The sequence below is a fragment of the Anser anser genome (genome assembly GCF_964211835.1).
Source record: "Anser anser genome assembly, chromosome: 2".
Taxonomy (NCBI): domain Eukaryota; kingdom Metazoa; phylum Chordata; class Aves; order Anseriformes; family Anatidae; genus Anser; species Anser anser.
Genome location: NC_139721.1, coordinates 78,537,484 through 78,565,316, shown reverse-complemented (window position 1 = coordinate 78,565,316; position 27,833 = coordinate 78,537,484). Strand labels below are relative to the sequence as shown.

The 27,833-nt window shown below is 43.6% G+C and overlaps 1 long non-coding RNA gene across 3 annotated transcripts; it reads right to left on the bottom strand.

Annotated features, from left to right (window-relative positions):
* Window positions 1-15,789: 15,789 nt before the first annotated feature.
* Window positions 15,790-27,078, bottom strand: LOC310894793. Of its 3 annotated transcripts, none has more exons than XR_014580165.1 (7): window positions 26,219-27,078; window positions 25,924-25,995; window positions 25,437-25,475; window positions 24,833-25,319; window positions 23,869-23,927; window positions 22,058-22,261; window positions 15,790-17,751 (listed from the first exon to the last, which is right to left on the bottom strand). It is a non-coding gene; the product is annotated as an uncharacterized lncRNA (long non-coding RNA). The 3 variants fall into 3 exon arrangements; XR_014580166.1 differs by having other exon boundaries at window positions 25,924-26,033; window positions 26,219-27,077; XR_014580164.1 differs by lacking the exon at window positions 25,437-25,475 and having other exon boundaries at window positions 25,924-26,033.
* Window positions 27,079-27,833: the final 755 nt, after the last annotated feature.

Below are 27,833 nucleotides of genomic sequence, written 5' to 3'. Positions count from 1 at the left end.
AAATCTAAGAGGAGGTTAACTGGAGGTCAGGAGAGCCCTGGAAAAGACACAGTTTACGTCTGCCCAGCACCTACTTCAGCTTCTCTCCATCCATCAGGATCTAACACTGCAGGAAGTTCAGCCCACAGGCCAAGCCAAAACACCTCCCAAACACAAAGCCTACGTGAGGATCACCAGGAACATGACTTCCCTATCAGCACGCAATCCCACAGTGGAGGCTGCAGGAGGTGGCCAATGAAGAACCACCATAATCAGCTGCCTAGCAAAGGCTCAGCTGGAGAGTCCCCAGATTTTTCCTTCAGGATCACTCATTACATGGTTTCACCTGACTGCTCTTTCAGCTTCTGCCGAGCTCTTGCCACCAGCATCTTCATCTCCTCTTTAGAGCTCTTCCAGGAGCAAATGGTTCTCTCATCCCTGCCTTACACCTTCTTTTAGGGAAAAAAAAAAAAAAGAAAAGAAAAAAGCCCCATGTTTTAACTCTCCTGGTTCTTCTCTCTTGTTACAGCTGCCTTCCTTAACTGTACAAGACTCATGGACTCCTACCAAGCTTTTTAATTGCCACCCTCTTTTCTACCCTATAGGTCTTTCACAGCCTATTCACATGGCAAAACTGCACAGTTTACTCTGAGCCTGCGGCACATGCAAGGGGATGCTAGCCTGGAATTTGCTCTTCCTCTTGAAAATTTGGGTCCAGGTCATAGACAAAAGAAAACATAGCTGGCTGTTTTTAAATGTAGCAGGTAAAGCTCATAGAAGTACAAGTCAATATAAAAACCACTGGCTTCAATGGACAATGTGGCAGCTAGACTGCATGCATCTCCAAGCATGTTAGAAGACAGATAATATTTAGTTGTGGGTAATATCTGGCAAACCCTACTCTCCTTCATGTGTCTAGATGGAGCGACGCAGTTTCAGACGATGCTGTCTTGGGCAGAAGAGTAGATTAGCAGTGCTGCTGAATCTCAAACTGCCCAAGGAGCTTGTTTTGGTTTTGCGCTGGATTGGCCAAGATGCAAGGAGACTTCCAGACACACAGACAGGAATCCACCAGGAAGGATCTCCTGGGCTCATAGCTTTCACTACCTGTTTGTATAACATTTCTACTGCTGAGAATGGAAGAAACCACAGGTGATCAGAAATCCTGCCATAATGAGGCAGCTCCACAAAAGCCAGTGGGATGGTACCAGAATTAAATTATTGCAGAATTTAACTCACTGACACATTTTCATGTGCCTTTCTGGTTATCATAACCAAACTCTTGCTCTGGTGTTTCTAGAAACTGAGGTCACTGGATTTTACAAAAACATTAAAAAAAAAAAAAAACACCCTGGTTGCAATTTCTGCTCCAGAAACCCTTCATCCTATGTTGTAGTGGTGTCTTTTTTACTTTAAGAAGAAATTTTATGAGTCATAATTAGGGTGATATGTACTCCCTAGATGCTTTAAAGTTTCCAGAATTAATTGTTTCAGCTAACATTAAATACTCAAAGGATTCCCATGAAAAAGCACTTGCTATTACCAAAAAAAAAAAAAAAAGGAAGAAAAAAAAAGGCAACAACAAAAAACAAAACACAACACTTCAAAGAAGAAAGCAGGAAACAAAGAAACACAAGAAACAAGCTGGCTTAACGTACTGATTCCAGGTTTGCTTGTTTGCTTTTGTGGAAATAAACACTTCAAGCTAAAATGAGACTTTGGCAGCAGCCCTCTGTATCTGCAATCCTTCACCCCTTTGGAGATGATTGCAACCTACCACCTCTTCCATCACTGCCTGACCTTGAGCTTGGGTCCTCGGCACTGATTGCTGGCTGCCTGACAAAAGGATGAGATGTGGCAGGGGAACCAGGGCAAGGACCAGTGCCTGAGAAATGCCTGCTCACCGGCGAACTGGAACAATCGCTGCACAGGCAGATACATGTCAAGATTTGCAAAGAGAGAATAAAAACAAGCTGGAAATTAGTTTGCCCTAAGCATCTGTGTACGCGCTGCAAAGCTTTCGTTCATCCTGGGGTAAAAGCTGTAGGTCTGTTTCTCATTCCAAAGGAATTAGCAGTTTTACTTCTCCTGTGAGTCAGTTTGCTCTGCCGGGACACAACTGGCGTAGGAAATGGCACAGCTCTACCTGCTCAAACTTCCCTGAAGAAGTTCCTCTGCAGCTTGGCAGGCTCGTTTCCCAGGAACACCCACCAAGTGGCTGCTTATCCTGTCACAGGGTCAGGAAAACAGCAGTATGAAATGTCAGACAGAGCTTGTCAGGGCTTATCAGCTTGGGAAGGGTTTCACTGATTTTCTTGGGCATCAGCACCGCACCTGGTAGAGGCTAGTTTAGGTGGTGGAAGCATCAGCAGGGAGAAGGGGAGACAAGGTATTTGTCATCATTATTGCCTGAAGAAAATTCTCTGAATAGCTGGCACTTTCACAGCCTGGCTGTGGGGAAGACACCAGATTTCTAACCTTGGCAGAAGTCAAGTAGGAAAGCTGTATTAAGAGGAAGCCCACACAGAAAGACTAGGAGAGACATGCGTGTCTTGTGAAGAGCACAATCTCCCAAAACGCCATCTTTGCAGGAGTCAATTGGCTCAAAGTGATCATCTGATGGCAGTTTAGTCTCCATTTGGTTGATGTTATTTCCTAACATCACATGGCAGCTGGCACTAATTGGCACCTTGGTCAGTCAGTAAAGAAGCAGTGAATAGGGAGGTGAAGAAGCAGGGCAGTCTCCAGCTGGGAGGAAGCCAGTGCTGTTTTATCCCAGGAGCAGGTCCGCTGGATTTAATTGGACTCTACATTTTAGACAACACTTGATAAAAAAATGCAGAGGCTGAGTTCTAGTACTACCTGTACTAACATGGTATTCAAGCTTAACTTTTACAGCATCAGAGAGTAACACTGCTGATTTACCCACCATGAATAAATTTCCTTTGTGAAGTACAAGGAAGGCAGCTAATTAGAAAGCCAAGAAATGATTCCTACTATGGAAGTACTTTTTTTTTTTTTGTATTACCAAAATGACAAGAAGCTACATAACTAAGGAAAGACACCCGATTTGAACATAGACTTCAGTTTTATTTTTCCAAGAAGTTATTAATAACACATGAAGGCTAAAAAGAGATTTGAAAATAAGGATTTAAAGTAGACCATGCTCCCTCTACTATGGTAAGCCAAGACATGGTACAGGTACAGGAGCCAAAGGGCAGAGAATTAGAAAGCAATATGGATGTATTTTAGGAAGAAATTAGCCTGACATTCAGGAAAGCAAAGAAGGAGCTAGGGCTCCACCAAACACTGATCACTCGCCCTATAACACTGGTCTCTGCATATTGTAAATTCTCTTTCCCATGTCTCAGACTACATCCTGCATCACTTATTGCTTAATGAATCCCTGAGGGGTTTAGATATTTAATATTGCAACATGAGAAGATGTCTTAGACACAAAAAGTTAAAGCAATAGTGCCTAGGTTTTAACTGAAGAATTAATCACAGAGGGCCAGATTCCCTCTGGAAGCAGAGCTCTGCTCAGTGCAAGAGAAAAGGGACAACACCTCCAGATTCAAGGGAAAGCTCAGCCCAAGCCTGGCAAGAGCAGCAGTAGTCCAGGGAGCGCTCTGATTTATGCTGTTGGCCCAAATTCCTGCAAGGCCACTGTGGGCAGAGGATCAATCATGCCCACGCCATTCCCTGACTCACAGCAACAAAGCAAAAGTGAGAAATGGATCCAGGAGTTTGCCAGAAGAAATTTCCAGGCTAGCAGGAGATTTACCACCGCCAGTCACTTGTAACTGGAACCTTGCCTGTGATCTACATGAGGAGGGAACTGGCCTCTGTGTTGGACAGAGATATAGCTGTGTTGGCAGGTGCTCCTAGAGCAGACACAGCAGTGGAGTGGCTTTGCTGGTAGGCTTTGCCTCGGTGCTGCTGGTCGAACAAGCCAAACTGACAGCAAGGGGCCACTTCGGGGGCTTCTGCCAACAACAAAATGTCAATAAATGGAAGAAAAAAAAAAGTTGCCTCCTTACATACTGCTTTTGTGCATGTTAGAGCAGCTCTAAACACCACAAGTGGGCAAGATCTTGGTGGGCAATGCAAGTTTGCCCTGAGGAGAAAGGCACCACGCTACCTTAGTAAGAGCTGAACCTCCATGAGGTCTATTTGGACTGCATGAGTGGGGCCTGAGAGGACACGAAGGGGTCGCAACAATTGCTCTCTGTGTGAGGAGGAGCCCACCTGCCTGGGACAGCACTGACATCACCAGTGAGAGCTCCCGTGTTCTGGGCAGCTTCAGATTTGGCGTGCATAGGTTCACAGTCAAGATACAAACGATATCACTATCTGATTTTCTTCGTCTTCCCGAAGAAGTACACATTTAAACGACGTTACAATGAGGGCCTATCACACCATGGTTTGTCTGAAATTGTTATCTCTAAAGTGTATGTCACAACGTCAGGGTGGAAATAAATTTAGCAGCACTTCACTGTCAGCAGAACAGGGCACCACCTAAGAATGTTAACAAAAAGCAGATAAGAGAAAACTTACCAGGATGGAGTAGGGGAAGAGTTGTAATAGCAGCATGCAAAGCTTTGGGAATGGTAAGTTTGCCTGGCATGCCCATAGGACAACGTGGAACAGTTCACACGCAAGGCAAGGGGCATCTCCACACATCACAGTTGTTAACTTGAGGACCACAAGGTGCGTCAGGCTACCTTTGACTATAAAGATAGTCATCAATAATTATAGAAGATGAGCAGGCACTGCCTGTTTCTCTTAAGCCCCACAGTGGGCTGGATCTCAGATCAGTTTCCATCAGTCAAACCAGCATCAGATGACATCTTTGATTTACACCATCTGTTGCAGAGAGCCCAATCTGCCTCGCCAGCTCTAAAAGCATAATGACAAAACCTAAAGTTCAAAGCCTTTTTAATGGGAGTGTATAAAAGAAAGCAGTAGTCAAATTTCATCAAAGCATCCGGCAGAGCAGAGATCTCACTCCTGCCTGTGGACGCAAACAAATAACAATGCCCACATTTCATTAATAACTACCAGCTGCCCCCCACCACCAGGTCACGCTACCCGTGACAAAGATGCAGGGCATCCCCACAGCATCAGGCAGCTGCTCCATCTACTGGATTAAACCCTCAGCTAAAGCAGCTTGGCTCTACCCACGCATTCTGAACATAGGCCCTGGTGTCAGTCAATGAATCACAACTATGAATAATATTAAGTAAGCCCCGGGGAGGTCATGAGTACTACAGAGGTCTCAGCATTGTGGGCAAGCTTAGTCATTAGAAAGGGGAATAAGGAGGAAAAATGGTAGGGCCATGAGCAGGCTGGCTGGCTGCCAGTTATTCTCGGTTCAGTCGGGCACTTGAAAGTTAATTTGGGAAATAATGTGACTGAAGTCAAACTGCAAGCGAAGTTCCTTAAAACACAAACAAATTAGCATCGATGCGACTGTTTCTAGGTTTCTAGGGTACGCAGAATGTCAAGTGACTGATGATGCATGTGGAAAGCCCTACAACAAAGGAGATCAGTATTGCTGAAACAGGGCAGGCACATCATGGAGTTGTGCTTTTGACAGAGCTGAACGCTAGCATGTTCAGTCTTCCACACGGATAGACACAGTCACCCAGAAGGGAAAAGGTGTTTTTTCCCCCCTCCCCTATATTCCTCTGCACCTTCTGCAGTCATTTTACAAGAGCAAGCTAAAGGCCATCAGAGTGAAATAGGCTTTTTTTCTTTTTTTTCCCCTCATTTTGCACAGCTCTAAATAGCTGTCCAAAGATGTAAAATAAAATGCTTTAGCCTTAACTGTCCTTAAAAATAATAAGTTTCAGGATAAGATGGACAGAGTCCTTTCTTTAAAATGGCCATCATACTTGGGTACTGGGTGGGATAATTCAGATGATATGCTGTGTGCGTGTGATTTCATTTGTGTCTTTTCCTCCCAGGACAGACCACATTTCTTCCTATAAAACCTCAAAAACCCAACGTGATAGGAACAGGGGTTGGGACAAGGCAGACTAATAATGAAAGTGCTGTCAGAGTAAAATGCATCTGAGTCATAACTTCTTCATCAGTTGAGGCAAACTCCTCTATCAAAAAGATTATGTAGATCACACTAGTGTATACAAAGGTTACTGAGTCAATATCACCGTTATGAAAACAATCTTATTGAGGCAAGATCTTGTTTTGGGAACAGATCAACAGATTCACATGTTATTCCCTGTTGTGATGGAAAAGCTTTGTGTGATGCTAGGTTAGCCGTCATTTCCCCATCTGAGATGGTTATTATGTTTTAAGTACAATGCCAGTATCACAGCAAGATCACTTAGCATCCTGAGACAGAAGGTTCTGCATAAAGTATCGCTATTCTTAAATGATTTACAGCACCTGCAAACAAAACTATAATCTTTATCCACTACAATACTTTTCATACCATGAGAGATGTCACTAGAAAGAATCCTCAGAACATGAAAGAAAAAAAGGATAACCTTCCTAAAAACTACTCTAACTGGAATTATCTTTTGGATCCTAGATATCTGTTGTTTTTTTTTTTTTTTTTTTTTCCTTCTCATCTGCTACTTTGGTGGGACCTGCTGAGGACCTAGATCTTATCCTCATTTACGCTATTTGGGTCAGAAGCTGGCATAAAGGACTAAACATAGGGGTAGGTCTTTCCTCCCAGATGTCTGCTCTGGTGATTTGAAAACACAAGAGCTCACCAGCCCCAGGGGAGCCTGCGTTGGCCATGTCAATACCCTCATTCCTAACTCCTGAATCACGGTGGGAGCAATGAGATTAGCCAAACGGACCAGAGATGATTCATACAGCTCTCGTACCTGCAGGGGCACATACCCATGCACCATTTTCCCTAAGCATTACTACCCTTGTCCTTCTGCTCCCTTTTTCCCTCTTGTTTTTAAGATTTCCTTATTGTGTCTGGTCCAAGCAGACTGCAAGTGCTGGCCCTCCACGTGCAGTTGTGGGCCTCTGGGCTGTCTCACAACACGTTATAATCAATGACTAAGAACCTTGCAGTAGCGTAGCCTTTTCCTTGCTAGGGAAAACTCTCCCCTATCTGAACAGTGAGTAGTTTGGAGCACTACTCAGCCACAAATCCAAGTCAAGCCAAGCAGATTTTACTCCCACTGCCTCAATGATTGACAGAGATGTCTATCAGAAGATATTTGAGAGGCAGCTATTTCAAAACACAAAGGTGACACATGCACTGAGCGTTTTTGACATAAATAAGATGTCATTACAATACTTTCTTCCATGCAATGATAAATACTACTTAAGATTATTAACTTTGCAGTATCGCCATCGGTATAGGAGAAAATCCAGGGCGTTTCGACAAAAAACACGATGCACTGCCAGTGTTCTGCAGCCAGGGATTGCTTTGTTTCTGCTAGGTTTCATAATTAAAGTAAGGAGAAGATAAAGGACTTTCCTTTGAGGCTTGCAAGCTCCTAATGAGAGTTGCAGAGAGAGATAGAGTCTGCTGCCTTTCTTGAACAAACAGTCTCTGTCTGTGCAATGTGTACACAGCTCAGTGAATTTACTGAGAGTGAGCTGGGAATACACCACACTGCTTCCCACCCAATGCACTAACTCCTCAAACTGGAGCCCACCCTACCACACAGTAATTTAGGAAGAAGGGCCAGGCCAACATGCTGCAGTTATAAGAGAGGCATTTTCACTTACTGTAGGTGAAGTTAATACTGCTCTCTGAGAGCAACTTTACATAAGCCAGAAAGCTCCCAAACCCTCATAGCACAGGCAGAATGAGGGCAAGCTACCCTGACTCTCACTCCTTCCTTGACCTAGGAGAAATTAATCTTTATGTCCCATACATCATCGAGCTCCGTGCCAAGAGGGCTGCCAAAGGTGCCGGTAGTGCTGACCACTGCATGATACGGATGTCTAACCATCTAAAAGAGCTCTCAGCACTATGTGCTAGCTGAGGAGACAGCTGGGCACACAGTTGGTGCTGTGAAACGCAATCCTGAGGTGCAGGAGCCCAGTGAGCTGCATTTTGGGTGCTGCCACACAGAGCTGAGCATGGGCAGACTGAGGGTGGGTGCAGTCCCATGGCCAGGCTCGTCAGCTTGTATCGGGGAGCAGGCTGGGATGTTCTCTGCAGACAGATATTGTGCCCATTAAACCACATTAAACCACACCTTGTTTACACTTGCACACGTCAGTGAACAGCTGTTCCCTCTGCCATTAACATTCAAGATCATGTTGTGAAACCAATGCATCTGGGCACCTAAGGAAATGTTATCTGAGCTATTGTCTCCAAAGATGCTACAAGTTATGCAACCTGTGCTCTCATTATCACCATCTTAAAGCATTTGCTTATGTCTTCTGTCTTACCACAGCTCTCCTTGAAATGTTATCAACTTTGAGAAAACACCACTATGCGTGGCACAACCCTCGTGACCTCAGATGGGGACAGTGGAGTAGAACAATGCACACCCAGGCTGCTATTTCTTAGGCTGGGGTTTAAAAATCATTAATACTGAACCTGTGCCCAGTGAAAGTCTGATCCAGATTAGACACACACACACATTTGTCAGAAGGACGTAGTGCACACAGTATGGAACTCTTACGCATTATTCTTACACATATAGCTAGACCCAGAAGCATCCATCCAGGTGGTACAGATAAACAATAATTGATGTACCAGAGCCTGCTGAAAAATAGGTGATGCACTGACATGTTTTCAAGAAATCTGAACTGACAGAAAGTAATTATACTGTACCGGCAGTTTGTCTCGGGTGGTTGTAACATTTTTGATCCTGTTTAAGGAATATCTTTGGGTCTTCCCAGTGACAGCAGAAGAAATGATGATGGCCTGCTGAGGCACAGACACAGTTCCCCTAGCAAAGCAGATCCAGGTATAAACACAGGCCTCTGATGCTTCTCCCCAGGTACTGGCTTGCTACCCTCGCCCTGACTGACCACAAAACCTCCCAGCCCCAATGACTGGTTTACAGAAAATAGTTCCCACCAGTTTAACTACAACCCGTTATTAAACTGATTCAGTTAATCCTTCAGAGACTCCTTTGGGGACACAGCTAAATTCATTTATAGCAGTTATGGCTTAGAGTAATTTACCTTTCGGTTGGTAAGTTAATTGTGATATCAATTTATGACTTAGCTTGATAGTTTATTAGCTTGAAACTAAGACATCAGCTATCAGTCAACGTACTGTGTTTCCAGCTGTGCTTTCAGGTGATGTTTTCAGTAATTGATTACGGTTAAGTCAGTTAAACTATTTGTGCAGGTCAGCCCCAAATCCCCTGTCCCAGTTACATGCTCTTTGCTTTCAAGCATTGAGCAACACACAAGTGAATGACCTGCCTGTCCTCTGGGAAAAAACGGGTAGCACAAACAGGGCTCGACCCATTTTTAAACAACAGGTCAACAGGCAGGAAATGTGTTGAGGAGTCAGAGAGGAATGGCATCAATGAAACATTTGACTTACAGGCTTTCCTTCCAGCCCACAGCTCCTCAGAGACCCCCAGCTTTAGGCAGAGCATTAACAAGCCCTGGGTTTCACATGCATGCTTTTTACTATGCTCATCCCAGTCACTAATGAGGGCCTTATCTGTGTGGTGCAACTATCCCCTAGGACAAGACTATTAGTTGCTCTTAGGATACACAGACAGGCTCATGTTTTCAAAAGCTTGGAGCTGGCAACGCTGAAAATGTCTGGAAACAAAAGAGGTTCAACTAGAAGCATGTTCTCCTGTTACAGTAATTGTCCCAAGTGGGCTTTTCTCCTGACCAGCACCTTCAGATCAATTAGGTATGAAAACTAAGTATATCAGTAGAATTAAGTTAATAAAATGGAATAACATTAATGAAATATATTTGTTCATATTTCTGGGATGGGAAAAAAACAGCGGGGAGGAAAATTTCTGTGCCATCACCCAAAAAATAAGAGGCATTGAAGAGCCCTGCTTGCTTTCATCTGACAATGACCTGCTTCAGACTCAGCAGGTGAAATACTGGCAGCCCATTTTAGGGGGCAGGTGCCCCAGGACAGGCAGAGGCCACTGTAGTGCCTGGGACCAGGCTGCTGCAGGGCAGCCGGATCACCACTTACACCCCACAGCTGCAGCTAGGACACAGGGCAAGGAGCCAAGCAGCTCTTGGAGCAGCTTTGCCTTACAGTCCTGTTCCTCGCTGGTGGAGGCAGGAAGCGAGGACAAGGTGATTAAAGCAGAGAGGCAGGTGATTAAAGGTGATTAAAGAGCCAGGGCTGGGCTGCAGAACACAGCACTGCACCGTGCACTGAAGTCCTCACTTTTGTTTTGGCTTCATTTCTTCTCAGAGCTGAAGTTAGCTTCTCTTTTCCTGGGCTTGACATCTTCCCAGTGTTCTTTGGGCAGCCTGTGTCATCTGAGCAGAGGTCATCAGCTTCACTGGTGGTTTTTGCCTACCAGTGCATTAGTACTGCTTGACATGGCAGTTTCAAGAGAGCAATTGATATTAACCTATTACTTTTCTTTTTTTTTTAAAAAAAAATAAAACTTTCAATATGCTGCTCAATAGCAATAAACTGTCTATAAAATAGGAAAAGATCCTTATCATCTACCCACACAATGCCAGCCTGTGTTGCTGAAGCCTGTGTTTCTTCTTCCTTATCTGGTTCAAGGCAGCAAAGCAGGAACTGCCTGGACATAAACCCACTCCTTTCTCAGGCCACCCACTCCCGCATGGCACTCAACATCTCTACACGGTCACGAAGGCCTGAGGGATGGTCCCGTGCCCATCCATATTGGCCATCCAATACCTCTCAAAGTCAATTCAGACAAAGAAGCAAAACCACCCTTTTTCAGATTCATCTGGCAGCTCTTCAGTGGGAGCATGTGAGATGTCTCAAGGCTGGGGCTGGACTTGTTTTCAAGCTTTGCAGCCATTTATTTCATCCATGACTTTTCATAGTAAAAATACTCAAACAATCCCCACAAATGAGCCTCCACACTCTTGCCCTCTAATTATATCCACAGCATTCCCTTTTGCATCCAAACCCTCCCACATCCTTAAGCAAACACACTGACACCCAGGCAAGCCTTACATAGCACCATGGAGAAATCCCTCACCATGCTGAGCTTCCCTTCTGCAGCCAAAATCTGCTGGGCACACCTCAGTGCCACAACCCCACTCACGGCTGGCTAACATTAGGGCTATTTACTCTGTTGGTATAAAATTATTAAACCAGGGGCAGATGAACCTCAGCTTTGCTGTCTCTATCATGCCCTTTGCTCACCCTGAATGCCTGTGGAGGCTGCTGTCACCAGCCATGCACCGCTGCGCTGGTTTTTCTGAGACAGGGAGCATCTCAGCTCCTTCCCACCCGCTTTACTCACATGAGCAATGTACCCCAAATAAACTGGGTGGAAGGGAGAATAGGTGATCCTGGTGTAAGGCACTTGTGCACACTTACGTAGTAAAAAGCAAGTAACTCTGTGCTGAACTTGATGGTGCAAATCACTTTAAGGCAGCACAGGAAGAAGGAGAAAGGGGAATTTTTCTCCGTGCAAACGGGCTGGTAGAAGAGCTGTTTGCAAGGACTCCATGCTCAAGTCCCCAGAGGAAAGCCACCAAGCAGGGCTAGTGAGATCTCAGTGGTTTTCCGTTGGAGACAGACAAAATTTCTTCTTGAAACACCATCAGAGCATTTGACCAGCTTTGAGCAATTCTTGCAGCCTAACCCATGAGACCACGATTTACAGAGGCTTTTCTTTACCTCTTGAACAAATAGCAAGAGGCAGTCCCTGAGCAGTTCGGTATCCTGCAGGTCTGCTTGGTATCCACATGTGTTAGGCACAAAGAATACAAAGCATCAGGGAAAGCAGCAAGCATCAAAAACTGCTTCCTGAGGCTCCAAAATGGAGACAGAACAACTGACACTACTGGAAGGGTATTTCACAGTGGGGGCAGCAGGGCTGGAGGGTGCAGGTAATGCTGAGCCGTGTGGGACAAGGCACAGGACACGGTGCAGTGGCTCCCCTCAAAGCATGGTGCTCTGAGCTGTGCTCTCAGGGTATTGCCCACCACAGCACCCTATTAGCAGCACCACGGGATTACCTAAACACCATTTCAGGCCCAGTGGCCTTTCATGCAATGGCTGGTTTCTGTCATGAAGAGAGGTGACCTTGGTTTCCAACCCTATAAAAATGTTGACCACTAACAATCCAAAACCAGCATGTGTGATGGGTTTTCCAGTTCAGAAGATCTTAGTTTACTATATTAAAGATTCAAACAAAGTGCAAAAAATGGGAAAATGGCTATTATAGTTACAGCTTCATGAGCTTGCAGGAGGCTTGGTTCTGGGTCTGTTTTCTTCTGTCAAAGAAGTTGCTGCCTTTAACCCAAAGAAGAAAAAAGACATTATTCCTTATCCAAAGAAAGTCTCAGCTGCCACCCAGTGGAATTAGGAATCTCTGCATTATACCAGTGGCTCGTATTGCTACCTCCTCACTCCTCCCAGGCTACGAAGTTTTACTGCCCAACAGTAAGGCTTGGCTTGTTTGCGGTACTGCTTGCCTAGAGATCGTTTAGTACAATGAAGTGTCACCACTTCCATTTATCACAGGGGAAACTGAGGCACAAGAGCCAAATGGTCTCCCCAGTCACACTGCAGGCCAGGAACAGAGCTAAGGCTAGCCCATGTCTCTCCCTAATAGATATCCTAAACACAGGTGGATGCTGAGCCAAGGAGGATCCTACTGTATTAGGGTGGGAAGCAGGGGGGATATTGCAGAGCAAGGGGAGAGATGGGTACACAGTGGGATCTGGAAATGGGGTTAAGGTTGTTACTTAACCCAGGCAACTAGTTGAGCAATTTATCTTCGTGGTCTTCAGCATTTTCTTATAAGTAAAACAAGCAAGCAGTCTGGTTTAAGAGATGCCTGCAGGGATGTTGCCAGCTGTCACCAGTTATTTTTCACTCTAGGAGAGCATGCTCCATTACTGCAAGAAAGATTTTGACATATGGTAGGCTCTAGAGGGGAAAGACAAAGCTGTCTGTACAGCTGGCAGTGCAATTCTCTGCAATAAGTGGGGAGCCAAAAAGTCTGAGGTACGAAGAGTGAAGAGAAAGTGCTATACAGAGGCATGCACAGCCCTAACCAAAGTGTGAGCAGAAACTGTCCTCGTATCAGGCTTTGACCACTTTAAGTGCAATGGGAACATGACCTACCTCTCAGGTCTTACAGGGGGCCTCAAGTCCAGCAACCCCTCCTCCGTCCACACACAGCACAGACTTTAAACCTCTATGAGCCTTTTCAGTGAGAGAAAATTAGAATAGCTGGAATATTTCTTCCCCGTCCTACGCAAGCACATTTCTGAGCTGCAGCCCTGTGTATAGCAGGGACAGGACCCAGTAAATGCCACGCACGGGGATGGGTGGAAGGATCCTAGAAATTGGCAGTGGCAGCATGAGGGGCATTTATTTCTGAAGACAGTGTGTATGTGTGCACATGCATATATATGTTGCTTGGAAGATGAAGAATGTCACATTCACGGGAGACCCAGATTCTGGCAAAGGCAGCTCTCAGCTATTTGCAAAGTTTGACCTCCTCTGACCTAACGTACAATGGCAGATATATATATAAGCAGGTTATTTCTCAGAAGAGGAACACTTTGTGCCTTCTGCTATCCTCCCAAACAGCACTCAGCAAACAATCATCATCAGGAAGAAGTACATAGCTTTTCTAGAAGCCTACGCCCTCCTTGAATAGCTGGGTTTGAAAGGTGCATCTCCAAAGCCTCACCTAGACAGCCAGATAGCTCAGAACACAGCACAGCAACATTTGGGATTTTGGGGATTCAAGGGAGAATGCCCAGCAGCTCAGGCTATTCCAGGTCAAATGGGAGCTTCATCTTTCAACCCACTTTCTCGTTTGCTGAGCCTTTATTCCCCTTAAGAGAAACGATGCAGTGGATACTGAACAGGAGATGAACACATGCACTCAGCTGTTTGTGAAGGCCCACTTTTTTGTTGTTGTTTGTTTGTTTTTTTGGGCAATTTCACTCTCCTATTGAAATTTCACAACACTGGAAGCCCACTTCAAACCAAAAGCCAACAGTGACCCAGAACCACAGAGTAATCCCAGATGCAGCAGAATTCTCTATTTGAGGGCATCATCAAGTAACCCCCAAAATCTCCCTTGTTAGATTTACCAGACTGAAACAACTTCAGAGAAGGGTTATCAAGCTTTATATTTTAAAGATGGAAGCGACCTACTTAGCTTCTCATCTTACCTATAGAAGAAAAGGCATTTTCTACTGCTGTGTGAGGGGATTTTAAAACAGTTTCCATAGAAAACCTCCCTGAATAGTGTTTACAGCAGCAGCAAGCCTCCCCTGGCATTATCTACTTAGCCTCGTGCACTGCTGCATCAAATCCACAACTGGTGCAAATCACCGGTTGATTGACTGCACTAGGCAGGGGCTAAGTGATGTTGATTAGCAAGGAGAAAAAGATCTGCCGTTAGAAACCCAGATAGTTTCACACAGCCAGATCTAGGCACAGACAATTCCAAGCACAGCAACTACATGAAAGTCCCAAGATCACTGGAGGAAAAAAATAAATGTGTAAACAGAAGCCTTATTTACCAGGCTTATTTTGTTATTTAATCAGTTGCTCTGGATGCACAGAAAATTAAATCTGAAGGATGTACTTTGCCAGGCAATTGCATCATGATGGACACCATGACCAGGCACGCAGGCTGCCAAATCTTCCATCTAGAGCCATATAAGACAGAGCTAGGCTTATTGCCCTTCTAAACAGGCCTTGACGGGTAAGATACCATCACACTCTGAATAGGCAGTCACAGCAGACCATATGTACATAGTGCCATCTGCCTCTCAGGAGCGTGCATCTTTGGCTATCCAGTTGTGCTTCCATGTGCAATTTCTCCCAGAGCCTATGGAATGACTTTTGTACTTCTCAGTGTCCAAAGTGCGCTGATATGCTCATGTGTCAAAGCTTTGCATACTGACATGGATGTTGCCCTGGCTTTCCTGGCATGCTTGGCCTCCTTGGTTTTTTGAGAAAGAAAAGTACACTGCAGTCTTGAAGTCTAAAGCATCAGATGCCCACAATTATTCCAAGGAGGCACTTTATGACTATCCTACAAAGTAAATCACACTTACTTGCTTGGCAACGTATACTACAGTGAATGCACAAGCAGAGATTGTAAATGAATGTTAGGAAGCAAAGCAGTGGAGAATTGCAATCATCCAGCCTTCCCCAGCCACTTAGAGCCTCCTTACACTACGTTTCCCTTCATGAAGGCAGGTTTCACTTGACCTAAGAAATCTACGCCATCAAATCTGTTCAGCACGAAGGGATACTTCCTTTAGCTTGGCAGTGTTGGAAGCAGTTGCTGCAGCACCTATTTACAAGCTGGGTGAATTGAGGGACCACGAGGCTTCAAACCAACTCCTTCTTCATCCCCAGGCTGCTACGTGGGGCACTGGACTGTGTTAAGGGCACCCACTTTAAGAGCTATTCTTTAGGACCCTATGGACTGGCCTGCTCCATGCAGCAAATAGCACATACTACACCCGCATCAGGGACTCCTCTCCATCTATCCTGCTGCTCACATCTGCATCCTGACAAGCTCCTTACCCTGGTGCTTGTTGAGGGTCCACCAAACACAGTCATTCCGAACCAAAAAAGTTCAAGGTTAATGAACAGAAGGAGAGCGGGGTTCCCAAAATAACGTCCTGTAACATAGTTAAAATGAAATTACTTGAAGTCTCAGGCAATTACAACTTCAGAGTGCTGTTACCCAGGAAGTTCAGCTATGCACCAAAATTATACCCTTATTTCTCTTCTGCATTAACCACATTATAATGTAAATATAACTGTAGGTCTTCCCTAGGACTCTTTCCTTTCTCTCGAGGAAAATATATGTTAATATATATTGTCAGTCACTTCATGATTTAAACATATCTTTTGTTTTACAAGCCATGAGAGACAAGGTTTTTTATTTTCAACATTTTTCTCATGATCTACAAACACGTCAAAAAGACAAAAGAAAGTTCACGTACCTTAGTATACCATTCAGCTGTTCCTAGCACTAGCTATACACACTGATATTTGAATTAAAGTTATAGGTAATGTTAGTAAAAGATTTTGTAAATGTATTTAAGACAACCAAGTAATTACACATAATATGCTCTTCAAGTAATAGTTTAGCTTCAAACAAGATACTTCAAGTGTTTCACTGTCTCCATGAAAAATTACCCCATTGGGAACATTCACTCTTCCCCACTGATTAGATGGGGATTTGAGGTATCTACCTTTGGTCTTCTCCAATATCATCTTCTTAGGCAACCAAAATAAGCAGCTTAATACATTCAGTATGAGTCCAGCTTCTCTGCAGTCAGAGGAAGCACCCATGGGTTGGAAAATACATCTCGGCTTTGCCAATGCACAAAAGACCCAGCTGTGCTGCTTCAGGGACTGCAACAGCAGGCATCCCATGGAGGCTGGCTGCTGGGTACAGACCACGTCATGTGGACATGATATATGAGGAATTTAATTCTGAGCAGAGCCTTGTTCAAAAAACATCTGGACAGAAGTCTATGAGGATTTGCCTGCCCTTCCTTCTATTGTTAACCTGCTAGTCAGTGGGGAACAGCAAATGAGAGCAGTTAAAATGCAAGAGACAGCTGGGAAAGGATTTAGAAAACTCAGAAGTGGGTACCAGGAAATGATAGTTTGTGTTTGTTCACAATATTTTGTTTAGTACCAAAGAGTCATTCTAAAGATAAAGAAAAACAGAGTTACTCTTTGGAAGCTTTTATTCCAGATAATGCTTCAGTCCTTTGAAGTTATGATATCTTGGCCATGAAGAAGGATTGCTTTGTATTAGATTCAGTACAACGTGATGGCTTCTGCCTCAAAGAACTTATGCTTAATGAGTCATTAGCCTATTGAACAGATAGGCTGAAAACAAAAGTGCTGGAATAGGGAATTATTTGTTTTGCTTTTGAAAATGAGTGTAGTAATCAAATATCTAGCCAACATTAGCAGCAGCTCCAGCTCTTGCCTGCATGAAGGTTTCTGGTAAGGTTGAGAAAGCTGATTCTAAAGAAGGGCTTGGTTCAACGGCTACAGCAGGGTGGCTTATTTCTGGAGTCTAGGGGTATTCCTCACACTTCAGGGGAAGAGGACAGGGTTCTTCCCTGTAGTGCTCTGCCCTCCTTGTAAAGCACTTGTACCCTGGTTTGCATCCTTGTAGGCAAGATCGTCATTCCTACACCTGCCTCCTCCACTTTGGGTCAGCTGAGGCTTTGAAACACACAGATTCCAGCACACAGGGATTACAGCTGTCACTGCCTTCTCTGCCTGCAGAGGTAGGAGCAGTCTTCTCAAACCAGATCTCCTTTTTGCTCACCTTTGCATCATCTTGCAGCAATCTTGCTCACCAGCGGTTGTAAACCTCTTTCAGTCTTTCAGTCACTCAGTTTGACATTGCTCTTCGTTGTTATTCAAATAATTTTAGTAATGAAGCTGTAGTCCTCATCAGTGTAGAAGCACAGTTTCTACAAACATTTTCTCATGGTTATAACTTGTCACCTAAAACCTGGGTATGCGAGGCTTTGGAGTGCAGCAAAAAATCAACATACAAGCATGATCTATTGGAAAGCCTGAAGAATGCTTACAAGGTACCTCCTTCAGGTAGCCAAAATAATGTCACATTTACAAGATGGAAAGGGCTGAAATGAGAAGGATGATTTCATTGATTACTTCAAGCAACATCATCACTTCTCTTGCAACTCACATTACATTCACAGCCAATTAAAGCTACCACAGAGAGATTCCTTTCAAATGTTACCCATCTAAGCTAATAAAGAGCAAATGACAGAACTACAGAAATAGGCTTGCTGTTTGATGAACAGTAAGGATTTCTCAGCTTTTGCTGTTAAATCTCAACCTTTTGCAACGTTTAGGACAGGCAAGTAGTAACAGTAGAACAGCTGGAACCACTGCAGAGATTCACTAAGTTTCTAAATAAACTTCAATGCATAGACAGAGAAGCTTGTTTTCTTCCTGTGGCACCAAGTGGTATTCACCATTGCTTGACATCATTTACAGCTGCATTCTTACCATTACCCATCATATCCGTGCTGTTTTGCAATGAAGCAGCAGCAACAGCTAGTAGTGCAACACAGCAGTCAACAAAATTGCTCCTCTGAAAAGTCACTTACAAACACCTGAAACACTTGTAAACAAATAAGAGTGAACCAGCTAACACATTTTGAATTTGGAAAGTCATATAGGATTTCATAGACTGAAATACCACTGACCCACCTCATTCAGGACCATGGGAAGGACAGAGAAAGTACCAGTAAAAGCTGACTCAAGCCTCAGGGTCTTGTAGGTAATTTTCAGTGCAAAGTGAAAGGCAGCCAAGAAACAAAATGGCTGGGACAGAACTAATTGATTTTAGTTCCAGCCCAGTATTTAGATCCAAATTCTCTATATCTTCATTTAAATTATAATGATTTTTCAGCATATGGTAATGTTGGTGAAAAGTCAAATATATATATATGACTGTCTACATATATTTGACTCAACTGTTTATATCTGACTCTCTGAAGAATCATTCCTTCAGCCATGTTAGAAAACGCCAGTCCTAAATGCATATTTTCCCTAGGAACAGCATGACACTGATAAGAATGACATGGTGGACTCTTTCCAGATTGCCATACTGTAATTATTAGGGAATAATTGCAAACAAGAATGAAATGTAATCACAATATTGACTATATCACCTAATATGTTTCAAATTATACTCCTCAAACAGCTGCAATAATAATGTACTAGCTAGGAAGTAATTCAATGTCATAAGAGTCCTCTGTTACAAGGAAAAATAATAGGACAGCTATAATAAAAATGAGAAAATAGAGCTCAAGGAGCACACCCGGCAGTTAAGGTCCTGCCTCTTTTGCACTCAGTGGGGATACCTCCCTGACTTTTTAAATGCAGCCGTTTGCGCTGCTCAATATCATTACCACCACCCCCACAGGAGTCACACCTTGAAGAAATCATCTTAGTCCCATTCAGTTTTGGCACCACATTAATGTGTTTGAAATAATTAAGAACTAAGCAGAAAAGCAAGGAACTGAGCTGTCAGAAATCCCTGAAACCATTAAAAACAGTCCCCTGCAATCACAGGTTACCAGGACATAGATATTAAACTGAAGCAAGTGTTCACTATACCCAAAGCTATATAAAAATGCTGGGAAAAGTGAACAGTCTTTTGGGGATGCTCCTAAGCCAGGAGGGTTTTCCCACAAAAACTCAAGGGACACAGGAGGACTGAAGACCCACGCTATCTTCCTAATGAAAACATGGCAGCCCATCACATTTTTCTTTGAGGTAGGGATCAATTTGTGTACTCAAGCATGCATTTCTGACAAGACAAGGAGCTTTAGGGCAGACCAGGGTGTGAGATCATCACTAGTGCTATGACTAGAGGGAGGAGTCGAGCAAGAGCATTCTCACAGAGTGAGCACAGAAAAACTGAGGGACAAGCTAGGATGAGAAATACATCCACTGAGTAAATAGATTTCTACAGCAAGGCAGTAATGGTAGTGCTTATTTTATACGCGTTTAGTGAGCTACTGTCCTGAAAAGGGATGTCTGTCACATTCAGGAGGTCAGATCATAAATCAGATCTGGAATTCCTCACTCAAGTGACCAAAGCATGATCACTTACATTTTTCTGCCAGACAGCCACATTAGGCTCAAAGCCCTCCAAACTAAGAAATGCAGGTTGCAATATTGTTACTCAGTAGGTTTTAGTAAAAGGCTGTCTGACACGAATACGGAAGGCATTAATATTTACACCTGACTGGGAGCAAGCTGCTTGCTGGTTAGTGTCATTCATCTACTGAACACCAAAAGCTTGTCTCTCAAATCACTACAGCTCATCTTTCTCTTCTTTAAACTTTACTGCCTGTCTTGCTGTGACCTATTTTCTAGGGAACATATACTCACTTAATGCTGGAAGATCAAATCAAAACCAGCTACGCTTCCTTTGAACAGAGATACATCCTTTGCATTTGAAGTACAGTATATCTGTCTCCTTTCTGGCACTTGTTTCTAAATGGAAACACTAAATCTGATGGGAAGCCTAACTAATCTGAGAATCAGTCATCCTTATTACCAAAAGTACTTCTGGATTACAGAAACAAAAGATCATTATTTTCTCCAACTAGGCTGGGATACCTCCACGAGTAACTCAATTGCAACCTCTTGTTCGTAATACCCAAGAAAAAGCAGATGGGAATAGCTCTGCTGATCTGACTTTTGATAAATTAGTTCCCAGTTCTAAGTGTGTGGGTTTACTTGCTACTTCTAAAGTCTGCTAGACACTCACCAAGCACATTAACTTAACTGATAAGTTGAACCCAGCTGGAAGAAATCCCTTTGGGTCTGTTCCTACAACAAGTTCAGCACAAGATATGCTCAGCTCTGCTTCAGCACCTTGTTACTGCTCAGTCTTTCCACACCTTAAGGCATTTCACGGGTGTTTACCTTCCTTGCCCAGCAGCAGCCCTTGGCCTAACCAACATATATTCTCCTCTCTGTATATAGCTTGGGATAACCAAGAGCTCATTTCATTTAACAGAGCACATTTCCCTCACTAGCAGTTATGTCTGGCCTGTGCCTTATCAGGCCTGTCTCCACTATCTCCCCTCAAATACTCTGCATATGTTTTTTATGGGCTTTATGCCCATAGAACTCTGGTTCCCCAAATATGCGAAGTTATTTCAAAAATGCTCTCTCCCCACCCCAACAACAACAAAAAGGCACTGCATTACTACACAGAGTCAGAGCAAGGCTAGATACTGCAGAAGGCTCCTTTAATATCTTGTGTCATGGGCCATCAATCATTTCTAAAGCTCTTCTGGAGTTAATGGTCATCTTTCCACTTGCTTTGCTAGGAGCTGGATCAAGACCTTGGCTTTCATCCAAGAGCCCCTGCACTTTAAACTGCATAGCATTTATCTGCTGCAACTGGAAAAAGGCTGAGCTGACCCTGCAAAGATTTATAGTCAAGCTTCCGGGGAAAGAAGTGGACACATTGATACAACAAGAGCAGTCACATTTTCTCCTATCAGCTAGATATTTTTAAGCTCCAGAGGTTATTTTATACACCTAGATCTCTTGCAGCTTTTGGAGCTGCAATTTTTTTTAAATGTTTCAATTAGAAAGAAAAGGGAATAATGTTTTTTATGGGGCTTTGGTTCTCTTTTCACTTAGTCAATTTTTATTTATATATACACATACGTCAGTAAAAACTAAAAGTGAGTTTGAGAAAAATCTGTTAAAGTACATTTAAAGTATTTTTAAATTAACGTTTTTTTTTCCTGTGCTAGAAGAAAAGTCAGATCTTTAGACTAGGTCAGCTTGAAAAGATGATATTCCTTTAAGACAGCACATCGCCAGATCCCCAAATCATCTCTTTGTTTGTCCGGTGTCCAAAGAGACTTGGCCTCAATGAAGAGTAAAAGAGTGCTGGATTTGATCAGCAACTAAGAAAGTCCTGAGAACAGATTCCTTTTCCCCAACTGTTCCCCTTCATGCTTTTCTGCGTATATCATCTTAAGACAGACTGACCCAAGGGACGTGCTCTCCAAAAGTGATTATCAAGGTTACATGTCATGTTTGTACAAAGCAGGATTCACAGCTTCTAGCCTAGCAAGGACGCAGCATTAAGATCTGAAACAACTGCATGTGCTCTAGTGCTGATTTTTCACAGATTTCCTTCTACTCTACTGCATGTATCTTAAGAAATGCTTTCTGTAAAAATAATAATAATAATAATAAAAGGCTTTTTCCTCTTTTTGTATAATTTCAGTGCATGCCAGGTCACAGCTTGATAACCTTGAAGAATTTGATGCGATGACTTTAACATACAGCTACAGACATCCACAGCATCCTTCTGCAAGATTATCTTGACCTTTCAGTGCTTCAGCAACCAGCTTTCAAATGAATTATACGGATACTCACATTCAAAATATAGTAGCACAGGGCAGAGGGCTGACTGTCAGGAGCGACAATTGACAGAATGCAGTAATCCTTGCTGTGTTCTGCAGTTTAGCCTTGAGATAACCAAAAGACCTTCTAACAACACAATCCTGTATCGCCAGGAGCTCAGAGTCCAGCTTATGAGTGAGAAACTCAAGTACTGCAGGTTCCTGTGGGTGGTCGCTCCTGAAACGGGAGAATTGGAAATGGGATTCTGGAATAACAACTTAGTTTTCCAGCACAGTACTTCTCCAGAATAGAGTCATTTGTGTTCAGGGGGAGGGTGCAAGCCAGAGGAGAGGAGATAGCTGAAGGCAACTCATCAGCCTACCTTAATGATAACCAAACTCTCTGCAGCAGAATAGCACTAAGGCCAGTCAACAGCCCCTCACGCAGCCAGGCCTGTGTCCCAGTTTTCAAAAGCACATTGCTGTTTGCACACCATTTTAGTCCAATACAAATACTTGTCTCTAAGCTGCTTTTGGAAAAGCAGATGTGCGCTCCTTAGTCACTTAGGTATTACTTAAGTTTCTACTCCGCTCATATTAATTAAGAGGAGAATAACACTCATTATAGATCCTAATTAGTACTAGAGTTGGCAGAGAGTTGGTATATCATAAACATACAATGTTTAATGAGTACGTGGCAGATGTTAGTCATCTCATTTAACACACAGCTGGCAGAGGTTCCTCTCACAACAGAGTAGGATGGTAAAAAGAAACCAGCCACAAATATTGCTGTCCTTTGCAGAACCATTTCTGGGGCACTAGCTGACCCATTTGTTTTTTCCGCCTAGTTATCTATTCCTAGAGGTTCACCTTGATCATTGTGAGCCAGCACAGCCCCACACATTGCCAAAGCTGCTGCATGTCTTTCAAAGATGAAGGCAAAATTGTAAGAGGTTTTATGGATGAAGTAAAACAGATAAAACCCCACAGAGCCAGTCAAATGCTTGTTAAGAGCCACACATATAATTACTGCAGTACACAGTAAAGCAGTTCCTATTTTCCCAAACTTTGGGGGAATTTATAGGGTCATGTCCTATTGCTGCCAGCAGTGTGGGAAACAACCACTGCAGACATCTCTATCAGGTCATTTAGACATATAAATGCCATCAATAAATTACTGCCAAAAAAATAGCCCCATCAAGCAGCTGCTGCCTCTCTGGGAGAGCCTCACAGCTGCAGGTGGCTGTTGTGGTGGCCGAGCATCAGCAGCAAGCTGCACCCAGCCACATGCTCAGCTGAAACTCATCCATCACTGCAAGTAGTTGCTTGACTCTTTAGCACTAACAGCATTACAAGACTATGATATTAAATATGAATAACTTATGCTGTTAAGCCACCACCCGCTAGAAATGGCAAGGAATTCATTTTAGTAATTTCATTGGAATATGAAAGTCTGGAAGTATTTTGCTTCAGGATGTGAATGTTTATTGCCATTTGCAGTGTTTTACTGCTTGGTAAGCTCCCCTAAATGGTTAGCTGCTCCTTCCATCAAAAACTCATTTTATTTTTCCTCAGTACTGCAGAGCTGTAGGAATTGCAAACAAGACATCTGCAACTTGGGCTTTATAAAAAGTCAGAAAATACATTTAAAAGAAATGGGGAAGCTTTTGGGGTATATTTAGCCCAAAGACTCATTTTAATAGTAGTTGAACGAGGGATTTTTTTTTTTTTAACAATTAATGAAAATTAAATACATTAGCACAAAGCCTTTGATAATCTTGCCTGTAGCATCGGCTAGTCCCCTGAGTGCTTTTATCATCATCCATGAGATGCAGCTGCACTCACCTTGGAAACGTAGTTGATGCTGGCTCAAACGAACAGCTCTGCATTAACATGGTAAACAGCTACAGTTCAACGTTGTGGAGGAGGAGGAGAACAAGAGAAGTCATTGCTAAGCCTAACTTCTAATGTACAGCTTTTCTTTCTTTATCTGCTCTTTCTTTTCCTTTTCTCTTCACTACAGACAGGTCTTGCAGGAGAACATGAACCAAAGTTGGCTGATTGTTGCCTGAAGTTGCCAATTAGCTATCCTGACTAAACACTTTTTAGTAAAGGCTAGTTTGTTTATTCCCCTAGCTCCTCTCTCCTGGCTACAAATGCATGCGGAGGCTCTGCACTCGCCTCTTCAGAAAGGCCTGCTAATTCACCCTACACTTTTGCAGTCAAGGCTCCGTAAATTTTGTTGCAGAGGCAATGAGTTCTTCAGTGACAATCAGGTGAGCAAGGCTTGCTTCAGGTTTACAGCAACCAGTTAATGTGTGAAAACAGCTTCTTCATGCTAAACTTTTGTGCATAGTAACAAACAGGTTTAAAACATGCCATGTACTACTCCCATAGATGTGGCCAACACTTTCTGGGTTCAAAAAGCCAAGCACTGTACAGAGAGCCCCCAGTACTTGCCAGTGCTACCAAGGACAGTAAAAGCAAGGAGAAAACCATTGCATCCCTCTCCAAATTATGGATTTTACACTTCCATGTAGTTCTTTCCTCCAAATAAAATGCAATAATAATCCTGGACAAACAGGAGAAAGCACTTTTTCCTTACACAGCAAAATAGCACAACTTAGTTTAATAGCGTATTTTGCAACACAGACGGTTTCCTGCCCTTCAATACTCGAGCCATGACAGAAATAACAGTGCTTCCAGCAATCTGAAAAGACCTAATGGTAAAGGAGAGCACTACATTTCACAGCACGACAAGAGGGTTGAGAATAACATAAATTTTCCCCTATTTCCCATTGGCTTTTACCTAGGGTGGAATGGCCATTACAGCTACAAAGCACATTTCCCCAGTCCCGGATGTGCTGGTTTGTGCATTTGCTCTCTGCAGATTTCTCACTCCAAGAGCAGCTGTGTCCTCGTAACCATGGAAACTGCTCGTGGCAAATTCCCTCAAAGCACAAAAGTAGAAGGATGGAAAGGAACAAACATTTTAAGAAGGTTGTACACAAAGAGCAAGGCAGCATCGTATCTTCATAGAGTGTCCCCAGTGGCTTGGGGATCATGCAGGAGAGGGGAAAGCCATGGTTTCTTGATGCTGGAGGGCTGACTACCAGGCTGCTCACCTTCCTAACTGGACAAAATAGAGGATTTCGTCCAAGGCTGCTTTTTAGCATTGCAGTTGTACTCTCTGAAGACTTGCACCTATGTAGTGTCAAAGCTTTTCTGAACTTCTGGGAGATCAAAGGACTCAAAACTGAATTTTCATGGCAGTGCAAGACAACCTCGTCCCATGCCTAGGACAGAAGTACATCAAATTTAAGAAAGTAACTTGGATCATCTTCAAAAGGAAAAAATAGAGGCATGCATCTGTGTAAAACCATAACAAAAAAGCAAATCACATCTGAGCAGACCTTGGTCCTCCTAGTGCAGCGTTCTGTCTCCAACTGGGCCTGTAAATAGGGAAGAGTAAATACCCTTTGGGCAGCCCTTCCACCCTAACACTCCCCACCTGTAACTCCCCCCATCCTCAGGAGATTCCCTGAACCTGTTGTGGTTTTTCCAGAGAGTAAGCCACAAAGCAGCTCTTTTCCCAAGCACTTCTCCAGGCTCCTTTCCAAACTATAACAGCTTCTTGCATCTACACCACCCTTTTGCAGGCCGCACAACAGGCCTCATTCACTGCACATGAGCAACCACCTACTGTTTGCACTGAAACAGCCGCCTACTAGCGTCACTCGATGGCCCTCTGTCCTCATGCTAGAAGAAATAACAGCCTCTATTTACCCCTTGTGTCACTCATGGTTTTGTAGATCTCTATCACATCATCCACACACAGCCCTTTCCCAGGGATGGAAAATCCAGTCTGCTTAACTTTTCCTTGAACAGATTGTTTCATACCTTTGTTTATCTACAATATCTTTCTTCAGACTTTCTCCTGCTCCAATACATCTTGACATGAGAGGACCAGAACTGCACAGAGGAGGGTGAACCTTGGAGTCATGCAGTGGCTTTAAAAAAAAAAATATCTATTCTCTTTCCAAGAAGTAATAACATTTAATCTTCTTTCCCATTACTACTGAGCTGTCAGAGCTACCTATTATAAACTCCCCAGTGTCACCCATAAGTGACAAAAATGATATCATAGCTCAATATTTTATACATGAGGCCAGGATTACTTTTACCCAGGACTTACATTTACTTGCATTGAATTTCATCTTCTATTACTGTCTCAAATTTAGGAGGTCCTTCTCCATGCCTCAGTCTACCTGAGTCCCTCCAGATCACTTGGGTGAATACCACCAGACCTGGACATTAGATATTTTTTTGTTTTCTTTGTTTGTACACCTCAGCCTGCTCCATAATTAAATCAGACCTCAGGCTGATCATTTCCTGAGTCACTGATTAAAAGAACAAAGAATTTCCCCAGCTTTCTCTACAACTAGTGGAAAAATAATTGTTTCTCTGCAGTAGTCTTGTGCACATTGCTCTCAGATAGCCTCACCAACTTTCTGGTGGACTTTGTTCTTTTATGTTAGGTTCTGTAGCCTCTATTCCTCCTCCTCCCAGAGGTGTCACAGCTGCTGCTCAAGGCCAACTCTGATACCGTGCAGCTGTGTGACCTTGGGCCTGGCTGCTGGGAACAGAGCTGGGAGAAGTCTTGCTGGGAGCCCCTGCTCTTTCCCTTGGGAGATGCATCTAAGATGTTCTGTCAGTCCCTGCCTGAGCTATGCTGTAGGTGTCCCTGTGCCCACCTTTGCTCCTCACCAGCCCAGACCCTGACCCAATGACTTGACTTCCCAGACCCAGGCCTCATCACCACCATGGGCTTGCCTGACTAGCTGGACTCCTGCCTACCCCAGGTCCCTGCCACCCAACCTGCTCTGCTGTCTTTGCCTGGGCACCGTGGGTCTGGGACCCAGCCACGAGGGAGCAGTCCTGCCAACCTTGCTTCACCTTCATTCCCAGCTCCCCTTGCCCTGTGGGGCAGCCCCAGCCCCACTGCTCCCTGACAGACAGGCTGAGGAATCAGGAAGACTGATTCCTCTAGCGAATCTTCAAGTTTGGTGCATAATATATTATCATAATATTTTTCAAACCGATGAAGACTAAGTATGAATTGTTTTTGAACAGAGATATGCAGAAGAGAAGAAGTGAAGACGCCAGTTTGTTCCGCTGCTAGCTGAGGAGGCAGGACAGCTGTGTACTCCACATTTCCTGTGCATGACCTTCATCTCGTCATTTAGATGCTCCCTGAGAGTCTCTCTTGCTCTAGAAAGGGATAAAGTTTCCTCCTGAGAGCAAAGGAACTCTGCTTCCTCCCTCACTGTACCAAATGTCAACAGTGACAGCCCTGCCTGGGGCTGGGAGGATCCAGTTTGGAAAAGTTTGCCATTTTCCCTAGCAAGTTACCAGGCTTCACGTACAGAGCAGGGACAAGACCGACTACAGAAGAGAGGCTGGTCCTCCTCTTTGTGTTAATACAAATAATGCACTAGCACTAGGATATAAAATTGGGCATCAGATATCATTCCCAAACCTTGTACAAATATATTTAGAAACTCAAAGAAATAAGGTTTTCATACAGAAGCAGCAAGAATAATCTTTACTGGAAAGTATAACGATTTAAATTGCTTGCATTGATATAGCTAGTTTGAGCCTCAGCTAGCAGGATTTCCTTTTTAAATGGGTATTTTAGCAACAATTTTACTATGCCAAGCTATAAAGGTGAAAACCTGTACTTTTCCTCTCACTAAACTTCAGAAAATTACTCCTGCAATACTGTTTTCCAAAAGAGTGCTAACACAATT